The sequence below is a fragment of the Peromyscus eremicus genome, chromosome 10, assembly GCF_949786415.1.
Source record: "Peromyscus eremicus chromosome 10, PerEre_H2_v1, whole genome shotgun sequence".
Classification (NCBI taxonomy): domain Eukaryota; kingdom Metazoa; phylum Chordata; class Mammalia; order Rodentia; family Cricetidae; genus Peromyscus; species Peromyscus eremicus.
The window spans coordinates 54734226-54750716 of NC_081426.1; the positions used below are offsets into that span (position 1 = coordinate 54734226).

At 35.4% G+C, this 16491-nt stretch overlaps 1 long non-coding RNA gene across 1 annotated transcript in view; it reads left to right on the forward strand.

The window, feature by feature from the left end:
• The first annotated feature begins 231 nt into the window (after positions 1–231).
• The window catches only part of LOC131921218 (uncharacterized), a 33510-nt gene continuing 17250 nt past the window's right edge, over positions 232–16491 (forward strand). The window contains exon 1 of the long non-coding RNA XR_009381901.1: positions 232–293. This is a non-coding gene — a long non-coding RNA (uncharacterized LOC131921218). The remainder of the gene's footprint in view (positions 294–16491) is intronic.

Sequence of the window (16491 nt, forward strand, 5' to 3'; positions counted from 1 at the left end):
GATTACACCCATTCTATCTGAAGTGACATAGGACCTTAGTGTGGTTTATATTTGCAACTCCTTTATGACTAGTGATGATGTGTACTTTGATGTTGTGTATTTTTTGAGAAAGCTCTGTTTAGGTCACTTTCCACTGCTGTGGATATCTCTCTGTATAAATAAAATGCTGATTGGCCAGTAGCCAGGCAGGAAGTATAGACAAGATGAGCAGAGAAGAGAATTCTGGGAACAGGAAGGCTGAGTCAGGAGCCGCTGCCAGCCGCCGCCATGACAAGCCACATGTAAAGATACCAGTAAGTCACAAGCCATGTGGCAACTTATAGACTAATATAAATGGGTTAATTTAAGATAGAAGAACTAGATAACAAGAAGCCTGCCACGGCCATACAGTTTGTAAGCAATATAAGTCTCTGTATGTTTACTCAGTTGGGTCTGAGTGGCTGTGATACTGGCAGGTGAGAGAGATTTGTCCTGACCATGGGCCAGGCAGGACTGTAGAAAACTTTAGCTACATTCCATTTAATTTTTTTTTTTTTTTATGTCATTGAGTTGTTTGAGCTCCTATTGTAGTCTGGGTTTTACTTCCTTGTTGGTTGTACATTATATTTTTAATTTTGAAATCAAATGCATTTAATGTGTATTTTATGATGAATTAAACATATATAATATGTAATCATTAAATCAAGACAATGAATATTTCTTTGTGTTGTGAATCTTCTCACTTTATTCTTTATGAAATATATTAATAACTTATTGTCAGCTCTAATGTCTATATTTTACACAGAGTATTAGAATTTTTTTTATCTGACATGTGTTTACTTCATTGTACCAAGTGTCAACAAAATATTTCCACACACATTAAAAAGAAAAAAAAAAGAAATTCAGGCACATAAAGACCTTAAGAGACAAGATTTTATGAAGATTGACTCATGTGCAGTGCCTACCTGCTCAGAAAGCATTAAACATAAGACTGAGAGTCTCCTTGTATGCTAATGAAATTGGGAGGTTAATGGGAGATTGGAATGTAGATAAGGGACAAAGCAATGGGACTAGGTGGAAACATACCTTTGGCTCCTTATGTCACTTTTTAAATGAATATATTTGCAAACTAAACTACACAATATTTAGAATGTGTAGCACTTCGTAATTCAGTACAACATTTGTTGCAATGATATTGGAGACACTTTGAATTTGGGTGTAAATTTTCATCCAAATAGTTATTGACTGTTTAATTCTCCAGAGTTGCAGGAGGCTTCATGCAGGTCTTAAAGTCTTCTTCACTATTATATGCTAGTAGAAAATGTCAATTACTTCTGGGTTTTGTTGAAATTTTAGATATTGTATCATGCCAAGAATTTTTTTCCTGAAAGTACTTGTAATTATAGAGTAGGCAGCTATTAACAAGCTATTAATGTTTATAAATTGAAGCAGATATCCTGATCTGGTAACTAGAAATAATCTTTCCTATTATTTTTTATGTCTTGTAGGGGGTTTGATCATCAATTCTGAGAGAAAGGAGAAAGTACTGAGATTTAGTTGATTGAAATGACAACACTTAATATAAAAGATAAAATTAAGTTAGACATAGGATAAGGTGACAAAACATTTTTGACAGTGCTAGAGCCAATGTGTCTCAATGGCTTCCTCTGGCTGCTTTCACATCTTCCCAGGTAAATTATCTGAGACAACATGGAAATACCCTTACACAGTGCAGTGTATGTTTAAGTAAACTCTTTTTAATTCATAGTCCTGTGCTTAACCATTTTATCCTAGAATATATGTGTTCAACATGCACCTAGAAGCTTAAGCAGAAGAATACACTTATTGGTGGGTATGGTCTAAAAATTCATTAGTCTTAACTACTGAGTAATTAGCTAGATATTTATCTGACTTGATTAATTTTAAGGCTATCTTATTCAATAGCTTATAAAACTAAGGATTGGAATTTCTGGGCATTGATTACCTGTTAGATGAATTTGCACCAGGTCACGACTCTGGAATGAGATGTAACATCCTGAATTTACTCTAAGGTCATTAATTGTGAACTATCAAATCCTGTTTCCATGAAACCTAAATCACTTAAGTTAATTGTCTAGCAGTGGCCTTTGCCATGAGAGTAAAGCCCTTTATTATAAGAGTCAATCCAAATGGGCCTGTTGATCTCCTAGACAGGGAAGCACCACTCAAAAAGCAGTCTGTTAGAGACATTTCTGAAGTAGTGTAAAACAATTCCAACTGTAGCTCTGGGCAACCTCATCCCATGAGGGTGTGTGTTAGCCTGAAATAAATTCTGCCTACCTTCTGAACTTTGCAGTGTCTGTCCCCTCTGAATTCTTCCCGAGACCATGAGAACAGGGTGGCTAAGAATAAGAAGCACTGAAACTGCAATTCCAGTGACAACATGAGTTAGCTTGAAAACTAGACGTTTCAAAGCCTTATTTCTTGTTTTTCTCTGAGTAGATTCATTTGTATACATATATATGCATTTGAATGCATACATATCATATATGTATATGTAAAACACACATACAAATATATATTCACATATTTACAGACACATATATGTACATGCATGCATACATATTATACACATATATGTAAAATACATATATATGGGCATATGCACACATGTATATATGTATATAAATTTATACATATGTGTAATGCATATGCATATATGGATATAAATATGTGTGTATATATATGTGTGTATACACATATCTGTATATGGGAGAGAGAGTGTACTGAATTTTTTTTGTTTGTTTGTTGTTTGTTTTTGTTTTTCGAGTCAGGGTTTCTCTGTGTAGCTTTGCGTTTTTCCTGGAACTCACTCTAGTCCAGGATGGCCTCTAAGTCACAGAGATCCACCTGGCTGTGCCTCCTGAGTGCTGGGATTAAAGTTGTGTGCCACCATTGTCCGGCAGACTTCTTTATACAAAAGTAAAAGTATGTTCTGATATTTGTTATCTTTAAGGCTTACTTTATCCTCTTGGAATGACAGAAACTTTATGAAGATATTTGAAGCTTTCACATAAAAAACAATGGTTACAAGAGCTTGTTATTGTTTTTATTGTAATAGAAAAAGAAGGCCACAATGTAAAAACAAACAATAATATATGAAGACAAGTGAGTATCATCTTTCTCCAGAAGCCTTGCTTAGGTTTTATTTGAAAATTCCTATCTTTTCAAAAAAAACTTTTTTTTTGTATTTCAAGCAAGAATTATAAATCTCATGAAGGCTCTTATAAATTATCTTTGTAAGTGGTGCCATCAACAACTTACTTTAATCTATTAAGAATTCGTGATTTGTGGTTTACATAAAATCTCAGTAAAATTTTGAGCTGAAAGGAAATCTATAATGCTCTCAATCTCAATATAAAACATAAGGGAGGAAATCTAAGCAGAAAGCTGGAGATACAGCTCAGTGGTAAAGGGGACATACCGTCCTTGCAGAAGACCAGGATTAGGTTTATAGCATCCCCAAGGGAGCCCACAACCATCTGGTAATCCACTTCAGGGAATCTTGCACCTTCTTCCGGTTTCTGCAGGAACTTCACACAACTGATGCACATAAATTCATGCAGGGACATACATATGAAAATAAACGGGTAAATAAATCTTTAAAAAGAAAAATAATCTCTGCAAATGTCAAGGACATTTTGACTACAGAAAGGGTCTGTTAAAATGGGAACACTAATGTACTATTTCCAAAAATAGATGAAAACTATTTGAATTAACAAATACAGATGGGTCTAACCATCATAACTCCATAACATATTAGCAAATTGTTTTCTAGATTATAGAATCCTATTTCATTGGAAATATTTGGGCCGGAAGCAGAAACCAACTAAAACTCATAAAGTTATACCAGCTATTGATGGGAGCTTATAAGGAAAAAATGAACATAAAGCCTTCATATCTTTGAAAACTGCAATTCTTTTAGTGATGAGTAATGATTCTAGGGTATTGATATCTATGCAGAGTGTAGAAGAACCTTCAAGGGGCAAGGACACACAGCAGCAAAGCCAATAAAAATGCTAATTGTTACTGAAGTTAATTATTAAGTCATTAAAAATAATCATTTCCCCTGATTTTGAAATCTGAAGTATGATCCCAGCTTTGTGAAAATCAGTCATATTAGCATATTATTGATGGTTTGAACTTCCAATTATAAAAGGCTCAGAAGACAGCTAATGGCTCACATCATATGAATTTGTACAGCAAATTAAATATAATACTTAATGAAGCATAGAGGCTATTAGTGCCATTACCTATAAACACTTGCAAAAAATTTCAAAAAGAGGATTAATATGTGTTACTCCAAATTCTCAAGTGACATCTAGCAAGGTCAACTGGAACAGATGAGGAAATATTAGAGCATTGTGAACAGATGGCAACAGTCTTTCACGTTAGTCAGAAACGACCCTTATACAGGAATATTGTTCTATAGAGGTTAGGACATTTGTTGAAAAGAAAGTAGATATCCAAATATTACCATAAATAATTTCATAGTTCACCCTGTAAACTAGACACAATGTCTTTAAATAAATACATTTGAGTATTTTATGATTTGGGATTTAAAAAGAAGAAGAAATGAGTAACACATGTTAGAACATGAAAACTTAATTTAGATAAACCTCAACTATAATCTTATCCTATACTTAATACTCATGTAATAAAAGCTGAGGCCATCTTAATAGGCCATTTTTATTAATGATGTTGGTAACTTTTTTTTTTTTTTTTTTTTTTTTTTGGTTTTTCGAGACAGGGTTTCTCTGTGTAGCTTTGCGCCTTTCCTGGAACTCACTTGGTAGCCCAGGCTGGCCTCGAACTCACAGAGATCTGCCTGGCTCTGTCTCCCAAGTGCTGGGATTAAAGGCATGTGCCACCACTGCCCGGCGATGTTGGTAACTTTTATAACATAAAGATAATGAGACTAAAAGGAAGAGACTATAAACTATAATTTATTCAATCAATAAATAGCCAATAAATTTAATTCTTTATTAGAAATTAGCATAGTTGATAATATCATAGAACAGTATATAGATGATAGATAGATAGATAAACAGATAGACAGACAGATAGATATATTCATTGTTATGATTTAACATTGAAAATACTCCTAACTTTTAATGATATCCTCCTTGAACACAAAAATGGGAGTATTTCAGGTCCATGTATGCAAAGATCTTTTTAAAGGCCACTTTCTTAGAACTTCTTACCTCCCATCTTTCAAAGGGAAAATGATATTAAAAGGAGTACCATATTCCTTCTTGATAGAGGAATTGTTCTCTGTCAAGAAGGAATATGATAATCCCTACCAGTATCCTTATTATTAAAACTTACTCCATTTTTTCTGATACTTTGATAAAAAGAAATTTATTTTCTATATATTCCTCTAGATTCTCATAAACAGAGGTGCATATTGTTGTCAAAGATTCAAGGCACAGAATTTGCTTCATTATTTTCAAGTAAAAGAGAAAGGAATATAACTATTCAGGGATGCGTGCTCAGGTTTATTATTCTTATATTTGGTAATAAACACAATGAATAATTGTGGTTAGATAGAACATTTTTAAAAGTCATATAGAAAGAGAAAAGACATACTCAAGAGACACAAACTCTTTCTATTTCATTTTTTTAAAATTTGCTATTTGCCAGAACACAGCAAGTAATAATTTCAAGGTTGATAAAACCATGCTATTTCCACCTACTTCAAAAGTAATTTGAATAACCCCTTTGAGTTTAGTGCATTCTAACAAATAGATACTCATGATATGGTATTTGACAAATTCATCCTTAGTGAAGACATAAGTTATTTTATCCAACTCTCAGGTGAGCCCATGATGAATGGCTGCCCTTTCCTTATTAACAAGGTCATGATTCTCATAGAATCCAGAAGAAGCCACATTTCTTCATGGACCAAGTGACTGGACAAGCAACTGAATGGAATGCCTTCCAGCAACCCCTGAATAACCATTTTAGTTTGCTATCACCCATTTTACACCACTATTTCTGGTCTTAAACTTATTGAGTGCTCTCTTCTTATCATAAACTTTCCTCTATATCTATTCTGTCGTGTGTGTGTGTGTGTGTGTGTGTGTGTGTGTGTGTGTGTGTGTACGTATGCTTACTCAAAAAAATGTTAAAACAAAGACTACTGGGAGAAAATTTGAGAAAAAATATTTATTATACTTAATCTACTTTCAGTAACCTCTGGCTAAGACGTCATAGGCTCTAGAAAAGAACATACATAATACTGTGATTCTGCTAAATGAATACAGTATTAAACAGCGTCTTCAAGACTTGTCCTTATTTCTTTTTTTTTTTTTTTTTTTTGGTTTTTCGAGACAGGGTTTCTCTGTGTAGCTTTGCGCCTTTCCTGGGACTCACTTGGTAGTCCAGGCTGGCCTCGAACTCACAGAGATCCGCCTGGCTCTGCCTCCCGAGTGCTGAGATTAAAGGCGTGCGCCACCACTGCCCGGCTGTCCTTATTTCTATAAATTAATGCGTCTCTCACCATTCATCAGGGAATCTTTTATTTGTAGGAGATGGTAATTAGCATAGACAACCCCACTTGGTCAATGTGTAGGAGGGAATAAGAGGATGCAGAGTGCTCAATCCTGAATAGGGTGTTTATGTCAATTTCCCACATCCCAAGGCTTGGGGATCAGTGTGGCCAAGATAGTGGAGATACTGTAAGAGACATAAGAGTGAATGAGTATGGAGAAATAGTGCCCTTCTCTCAATATGGATCAAATCTCAGTATGGACAACGCAGGCAGACATCACGAAGGAAAGTCAGGGCAGAAACTTGGAGGCAGGAGTGGCTGCAATGGCCATTGAGAGATGCTGCTTATTGACTTACTCCACATGGTTTGCACAAACTGCTTTCTTAAAGAACCTAGGACCACCAGCATAAGAATGGAACCTCACACAATGTGCGGGGGACTCCCCGGTCAATCACCAATTAAGAAAATGTTCTAGAGGCTTGCCTACAGCCAAATCTTATGGAAGCATTTTCGCCATTAGAGAAATTTCTCAATTTGAGTTCTCTTCTCTTAGAATACTGTAGCCTGTATCAGGTTCACATTAAATTGGCAAACATATTTAGACATTAGCTTTAAATTTTAGATACATATTATTCTTTTGGAATACCCATAAAGGTTAGGAAACTAGTAAGGAAAATGGAGTGCAGAGGTGCTTATTAAGGAAGCAGAGATAAAATTTAATGTTATAAAAATTAAAAAGGTACAAAATGAAACAGGAAGGATTGAAGGGGTGGAGAATGGGAGATGAGGGCAGAGGAGGGGATATGAGGGGGAGATAATTTACACTAAAGACCATTAGACAAACTATAATGAAACCTAATGCTGTAGACATTTCAAAAATAAATATGTCTTAGGATTTCTGTTACTGTGACGATGCACCATGACCATCACAACTCCTATAAAGAAAAACATTATGTCCAGGTTGTTCATGTAGATCTCAACCATTTCTCTGTCATTGGGTGATCCCTGTGTCTTTCTTGGGGTCCTGTTTTCTAGGTAGCCTCCCTGGAGTTGTGAGTAGCAGTCTAGTCATACTTGTTTTACATCTAGTATCCTCCTATGAGTGAGTACATACCATGTTGTCTTTCTGAGTCGGGGATACCTCACTCAGGATGATATTTTCTAGATCCATCCATTTGCTTGCAAACATCATGATGTCATTGTTTTTCTCTGCTGAGTAGTATTCCATTGTGTATATGTACCACATTTTGTTTATCCATTCTTCAGTTGAAGGGCATCTAGGTTGTTTCCAGGTTCTGGCTATTACAAACAATGCTGATATGAACATAGCTGAGCAAGTGCTCTTGTGGTGTGGTTGAGCATTCCTTGGGTATATGCCCAAGAGTGGTATAGCTGGATCTTGTGGGAGATTGATTCCCAATTTTCTAAGAAAGCGCCATATTGATTTCCAAAGTGGTGGTACAAGCTTGCATTCCCACCAGCAGTGGAGGAGAGCTCCCCTAGCTCCACATCCTCTCCAGCATAAGCTGTCTTCAGTGTTTTTGATCTTAGCCACTCTGACAGGTGTAAGGTGGTATCTCAGAGTTGTTTTGATTTGCATATCCATGATGATTAAGAATGTTGAGCAATTTCTTAAATATCTTTCAGCCATTTGAGTTTCCTCTGTTGAGAATTCTCTGTTTAGTTCTATAGCCCATTTCTTAATTGGACTGTTGGGCATTTTGATGTGTAATTTCTGGAGTTCTTTATATATTCTGTATATCAGTCCTCTGTCAGATGTGGGTTGGTGAAGACATGAGTGGGGGTAATGAAGGGCAAGGGTCGAGGGACAGAGAGCTTAGGGGAGTGGGAGATCCCAGCTGGATCAAGAACAGAGAGGGAGAACAAGGAATAAGAGACCATGATAAATGAAGACCACGTGAGAATAGGAAGAAACAAAGTGCTAGAGAGGTCCACAGAAATCCACAAAGATTCCTCCACAATAGACTACTGGCAGTGGTGGAGAGAAAGCTGGAACTGACCTACTCTGATGATTGGATGAGCAAACACCCTAATTGTCATTCTAGAAACCTTATCCAATGACTGAGGGAACTGGATGCAGAGATCCATGGCCAGGCCCTAGGTGGAGCTCCAGGAGTCCAATTGGCAAGAAAGAGGAGGGTTGTATGAGCGAGAATTGTTGAGACCAAGGTTGGAAAAAGCACAGGGACAAATAGCCAAACGAATGGAAACACATGAACTATGAACCAATGGCTGAGGAGCCCCACTGGATCAGGCCCTCTGGATAAGTGAGACAGTTGATTAGCTTGATCTGTTTGGGAGGCATCCAGGCAGTGGGACCGGGACCTGTCCTCTGTGCATGAGCTGGCTGTTTGGAACCTGGGGCTTATGCAGGGACACTTGGCTCGGCCTGGGAGGAGGGGACTGGACTTGCCTGGACTGAATCTACCAAGTTGAACTCAATCCTCAGGGGAGTCTTTGCCCTGGAGGAGATGGGAATAGGGGGTGAGCTGGGGGGAAGGGGGGGAGCAGGAGGGGGGAGAACAAGGGAATCCTTGGCTGATATGTAAAATTAAGCTAAATTATAAAATAAATTAAAAACAAAAAAGAAAAACGTTAAATTGGCACTGACTTACAGTTTCAGAACTTTAGTTCATTATCATCATGAGAGAAACATGGCAGCATGTAGGCAGGCTGGAGAAGGTGCTGGAGAAGGAGCTGAGAATTTTACATCTTGATCTACAGGAAGCAGGAAGTGAACTTATTTGCTCTTCTTCTGAGACCTCAAAACCCTCCCCACAGGGTGAAAACTTCCTCCAGCAAGGTCATGCCTACTCCAACAAAAGCCACATATCCTAATAGTGCAACCCCTATAGGCCTGGTATTTCAACACATAAGTCCATTGGGGCCATTACTATTCAAACCAGCAGAAAATACATATGAGTACATACAATGAGTTAAAGTGGAGTTACACTATAATGTGAGGACAGTACCCCAACTAGACACCACACACTGGCAAATAAAAACCTCAGTACCTCTTTGTGAGTTGTTTACCAGTGGGTTCCCAAAGACCCCCAAACATGACATACTATTGACATTGCATTTGTTTAGTCTCAAGAACTGTGTTGTAAGATTCTTTTGCTGGAGGTATCACACATCCCAGTCATAAACATGGAGAAATGAGCTTCTTTGACTTTTGAAGTACTCTGCCGTATGCTATGCAGTTGATTGTAGGGACATAGTGCTGCTCAAGGCATATATATATATATATATATATATATATATATATATATATAGTTTTGGTTCTTCAGTTCATCTTTCCATCTTCATTATCATATGATCTGTATGTTACAATACAAATTACTTCACTAGCAATTTTTATGTACTTATTTGGAAGTCAATAATTATGGATGTTTTCTGTCACTAGAACATGCTATAATTTTCTCTTTATTTTTAAAGGATAACTGTACATACTATAAATATTTTTAAAGATAGCAAAGGAGAAGACCAATACAATAGAGGGATCATTTTCTTGTTTTATGTTACGTTTATTTTTTAGTAAAAGTAGTCACTATACTTCTATTCTTTGTATGGCAAGTCTTTTGTTCTGGGTACTTTTAAAGTTTTATGAAAATCAGTTATAACATATGATTTTATTTTCATAAAAATCCTGGATCACAGTTTGTAATCATTGACAAACTTATATATAGTTGACTTTTCCCCTAATTTTGGGGGTTCTTTTTCTTCATGATTTTAAGATAAACAAAAAAATCTTATTTCACTCCTTATTATATGTACTTTTGCCCTTAGAGAAATCAATATTAACTACCTATAAATATATTTCTGGATATTTTATAGAAAAGCAGAAGCTCATACTTTACACCCATACTCAAATGTGTTGTCCTTGTATGAAATTAACGTATATTTATTTTTTTGCACCTTGCTTATGACATTTAATAAAGTATTATGACTCTTCTTTCATGTAGTTAATATCTAGGAAAATCCTAAAACAATTGGCCAAATAAAAGCCTGATATTTTATACTAAATAGACAGTATAATTATTTTAAGCATTCCTTTATTATGATTTATGTAGTTTATAGTTGGTTAACAGTTTTTAAATTATAATTAATTTTCTGTTCCTAATTGCTATAAAGACCCTCTCCAAAATTGAGTTCTCAAGAAACTACCCTTCTCGGACTGGTTTTATTTGAGATTTTTAATAACGTGGCTACTCTGTGTCCTTATTCATCCTTGAATCTGAGGTTCAATGAGAAATCAGGATTCCTACTTTTAAAGCTGAACTAGGATTTTCCTTGTTGCAACCAATTTTAGTAGATTTTAGAAATATCTCATAAACAAGCAATGATAAACCCCTATACTGGAACCCTTACATTTACATAATAGTTTTAAAGGTATGGGGAAATCAATGAGAAAGAAATAATACCTCGACTAAGGTTCTTTTTGTTGTTGTTGTTGTTGTTTTTCGAGACAGGCTTTCTCTGTGTAGTTTTGGTGCCTGTCCTGGATCTCACTCTGTAGACCAGGCTAGCCTCGAACTCACAGAGATCTGCCTGGCTCTGCCTCCCAAGTGCTGGGATAAAAGGTGAGCACCACCACTGCTCGGGAGGCACAGCCAGGTGAATCTCTGTGAGTTCGAGGCCAGCCTGGACTACAGAGTGTGTTCCAGGAAAGGCACAAAGCTACACAGAGAAACTCTGTCTCAAAAAACCAAAAATAAAATAAAAATAAAAAAATTAGATTTATTTATTTATTATGTATACAGTGTTCTATCTACATGCATACTTGCAGGCCAGAAGAGGGCACCAGATCTCATTATGGATGGTTGTGAGCCACCATGTGGTTGCTGGGAATTGAACTCAGGACCTCTGGAAGAACAGCCAGTGCTCTTAACCACTGAGCCATTTCTCCAGCCCTCAATGAAGGCTCTTAAAAGGATCAAAATTAACTGGAACAAAAGAAACAGGAGGAAGCCATTATATTCAGGATCCCATTGTGTAACAAAGGCTGGGCATAGACATGATGTTCAGTGGGCAATGTGAGTATTTCAGGTTTTAAGTGTATGCATTTACAGGGTGCTGTGTGATGTATATTCATACACATCTTGAACTATGTAAGCTAGAACAGACCTCAAATGCTCTCATATCGTTGTTATACAAGCATTCAAAATGTATTTCTTCTAATTCTTTTGAAACTTCTTGCTTCTGTTCTCTTCTGTACAATAGAGTCCTAGAGATTGTTTAGACAGTTGGTTGTATGTGTCATTGACAAACATTTGTGCATGCTCTTTCCCCTCAGCCTTTGACCACGAACAACTTCTGTTCTTAAATTCTATGAGATATATTTAATCAACTCAAAATTTGAAATGCATGGTTAGAAATGGCCAGAAGACACCTACCAAGACTCCTGTAGGTTAGTTTGTTCTATTGAAGACATTTTCACTGATTTTCTTTTCGTTTCAAATATGTCAGCTAATACAGCCACTTAGCCTTTTATGTCTTAATTATTTTTCTTCAGTTTTGAAACAAGAAAAATAATTTATCTCAGCTCTCTTTTGCTTCTGATTTTGAAAAGTAGTCTCACTCACAAAGCAGAAAATATGTGCATTAAATTATAATGTATTAGTTACATTAATATTTTCCAATAATTTTTTCCACACATCTTACTTTCAAGATTTCCTATCAAAATAGCCTCATTAAAATTGATATGCTAATGAGAAAGTTTGCCATTTAATTTGCCTCACATTGCTCTTCATTTTGGTTCAGGACTTTTTTTATTATGATTTTTAAAGCAATTATTTCAGATGGGGAAAAAAGTAATTTTTAGGTTTGTATAATTGCACAGATGTTAATCTGTTATCTAGAAAGAAGATAATAGCAGGAGTCTGATTTTTCCTTCAAAGAGGAAGTATAAGAACATGCTCACATTACATTATCCTTTGGTTAAAAATTCCTCTAAATCCATTTAAACTTACATACACCAAGCCTAATAAAACATGTGGTACAGAACTTGCTTTTGAACATCTGATATTTGCAAAGTAGAGTAGAAAACAAATTAGCAGATGGAAAAATTGGTAATGAGTGTCATAAGATAAATGGCAGACACCTTACTTCTTTTTATGATTTTGTGTAAACTTAAAGTTCAAAGGAATGAGTTCTATTCACTCAAATACTTTGAATGCTTTTTTATCAGTTGAGCTTTGAATTTTGAATGAATTTAAGTAAGTTTGTCTGTGAAGGCATCAGAAAAATGATTGTATTCTTATTTAGACATTAGGAAATTAACTTGACTGTCATCTGAGCCTTTCCTGAAATATAATACTATAGAGGATGCAGTACATAGCACATAACCTTTTGTGTTAAAGAGAGTTCATCAACACTAGATTGTATTTATTGATGTAACTTATAAATCACTTTTTGTGTTATTTTATTTACTCTATAGAATCATGATCTATTGTATCTCTAAAATTGAATAGTCTGTTCACAAAAATCATATCTACTTTTTCAATGTAATTATTACTTTAAATAATATTAATTCAAATGTGCTGAGTTGTATAGCATTCTAGAATTGGTTGTTATCAAATTCTCCCCACTTCTTTCCATCATTGAGTTCATAAAGAATTTTCTTCTTAAGATATACTAATCTCACATTTTTAATAATGTGGCTACTCTATGACCTTACTTATCCTTGACTGTGAGGTACAAAGACAAACTAAGATTTCTCCTGGAATGCAACGACTAATATCTTCAAAAGGAATCCAGGATTACCAAGGATATGACTTTAGAAGTCTAAGAATTCAAGGTCACCCTGGATAAGCTTGGATTCTTATCTGAAGCTTATTCAAACCTTCTGAATTGGTAAAATTGAGCTGTAAATGTCAAAAAAACAGACTTCCTCATGTTATTTACTATACTTTAACTTCTATTCCAAGCTAAGAATACCAAGAGGACAATTTCTTCTGCAATGTCCTTGTGGAAAATTTCAAGTCTTAAAAGCCAGGCATGAAAATGGAGGAGGGTGGGTGCAGGAAGAAGGCAGAATGCAAATGGATCTAAATACTTTATAAATGCTTGTTTTAATAGTTTTTAGAAAACAAACTGCTTTTTTCTTTTCAGGAGTTTATTTATTTGTTATTTGTTGTTTTTATTATATTGTTTATCAAGATGCTTTTGTTTGAGGTCTGTAGAGATGGCTCAGAGATTGAAGAGCACTGACTGCTTTTCCAGAGGACCTAGGTTCAATTTCCAGTACCCACATGGCAGCTCACAACTGTCTGTAACTACCATATCTGACACCCTCATATAAACACACATGCAGCAAAACACCAACTCACATAAAATAAGAATAAAAATATTTTAAAAACAAAATTTTAATTTTGTTACATGTGTATAGTTTGTGTGTGTGTGTGTGTGTGTGTGTGTGTGTAGACCAAAGGATAACTTACAGAAGTCAAGTTGCTCCTTTTAACATTTTGGTCTTAGAGACAAAGCCTGGGTCATCAGGTTCGGCAGTAGGCAACTCACACTCACCTCCCTGCTTTTAAATATTTGAAGTTTATTTGTTTTTAATATAATGTAACAGTATGTGATTAATTCCTATTACACTGACCCTCCTACCATCTCGCATCCTTTCCCAATCTTGTTAAAACCCACACTCACTGCAATTTCATGTTCAATTTCACATTTGCATTTATTTTATTTTATTTTATTATTTTATTTGGCCCCTGAACTTAACACAGACTGCCATGTGGGAATGGTGAGGAGCTATCCACTGGAATGAAGGTGCCTCACCAGCGTTTAGAACACTGAAAACCAGAACTTCTCTACCACCATTCGCTGACAGCCAAAAACTCTCCAGGGAAGAGTAGAGATCAATGAGCCACTTTTATAGTTAATATGAACAGATTCAATCTTGTGCAAGCAGAGTGAAGTAAATCTGAGCTACTCTGAATTCATGATAGCAATGTCAATGTTATATTTAAAAGTTAGTGTTTCTTTCTAGGTAAAAATCCTTTCTTTCTATCTTCTGTTTCTGCCTCCTTGTCTGTGATGTTCCTTGAGTCTTGGGGTGGGCATAGTTAATGTCTTCTTTAGGACTAAGCATTCAACAAACAGTTATTTATTCTCAACATCTTTTTTTTTATTTTGATCTTATCTCATACATTATATCCTGACTGCAGTTTCCCCTCACTCTTCTCGATCCCTCCCCCTTCCTTGCCTGTGCCCAGATCCACTTCTTCTCTGTTTCCCTTAAAAAAAGAGGAAGCAAGTCTCCCAGAGATATCCACTGAACAGGGCCAAAACAGATAAGAGGGCTTATATTCATAATATTTCATAACACTTTACTATAAAAGAGGAGCCTTCTCTAATCAAGTTTGAGCATGGCATTTATTCATTGGTATGGATCAAAAACCTTTAGAATGTTTTACAGCACATACATTTAGAAAAACACTGATTGTAAAAGAACTTCATTAGTAAAAATTTTGGAGGGTATTTATCCTCTAGACACATGAGTATATTTGTTTATTTATTTATTTATTTTGATTGTGGAGGTTTTATTAAGCTAAGGATTTCCAAAATTTTTAAGATCTCCTTGAAAAATCAAAAGGTTTCACAATTCTTATGAGTGATTAAAGGTAAATTTCAGCATAACAAAAGCTAAATATAAATGAACATTCTAAAAGATACTATATAGCATCGTCTCTAGTCCACAGTATTTCTTAACTTCGGCTTAATAACTAATGTGAAACTGTGACCACATGATATTGTTCTTTTCCAAAATAAAGAAATATACTTGATCTAATACTTTTATGGATTCCACTTGATATCACAAATAAATATTACTAAAGTAAAAAGCATTTTTATATTTCAGAAAAAAATGAATATGATGAAAAAATTGATACTGCATGGAAGGTATAGTCATGGAAAGAAATTAAAGATCAATGTTTGAATACAGCACAACAACCAGTGTTAACAACACGGAAAATAGAGATCCTGAAACAAAGAATGAATTAGGGCCATAAGTATCAGCAAATCTTTCTGACATCTGGTTTATGTAAAGCATCATGGGAAAAGTGGACAGAAGTGTTTCTGGAATTACTGGTAGTAACTGATGCCAGTGGATTTAAAAGTGCAGAGGGCACACTGAAGTGCTTTCATCTCCTTCAGATAACAATGAAAACCATTCTCTTGTGATAATTAAGTCAATCCACAGACATATTTTATATCAGTCACTAAAACATTCAGTGTTTGGTAGGAAACAACTCCCACTGTGAAAACTACAGGAATCTTCAGCATATTCTGTTGAGAGCCGAGGCGGTTAACACTAATTGGTCATACATAAATATATATGATGTACTATTGCATGAGTAGTTATTTCAAGAGACATTGAAGATTTATCATGGGAAAAATATATTCCATGAACACAAGGACTATTGTTTCATCAGCCATGGCAAGCGACTTAACATTGTTGACACATAGTGTCTTAAGCTATAAAATAGGTATATTGAATAATATAAATTTTATATAACTTATATTGACTGGTGTGTGTGTGTGTGTGTGTGTGTGTGTGTGTGTATTAAAAAAGAAGAGTATGGAGACTGTTGCATGAAGGTGGGAGATTTGTGTATTGAAATGGTATGCCATCTATCTGATGACCTGGGATCTTAGTCTAGCTCTAACGTTAACCATTGTCATACAATCGATTTCCCTATCACAACTCCCATACAGTGTTTATAGTAGGCCAAGCACTTTTCTATATTATGTATTTTTATTAACTCGATCATTCTAATAGCTTTGTGTTATATATTAGAATACACCTGCTTTACACCTAAGTAAAATTAATGACAGAGGTTTCATGTAAATCCCCTAGATTTAAAGTGCTGGAACAAAATAGATCCACACTTCAAATCCAGGATATTTGCTTTAGATACTATACACTTAGTGACTGCATTAGGCGCTAA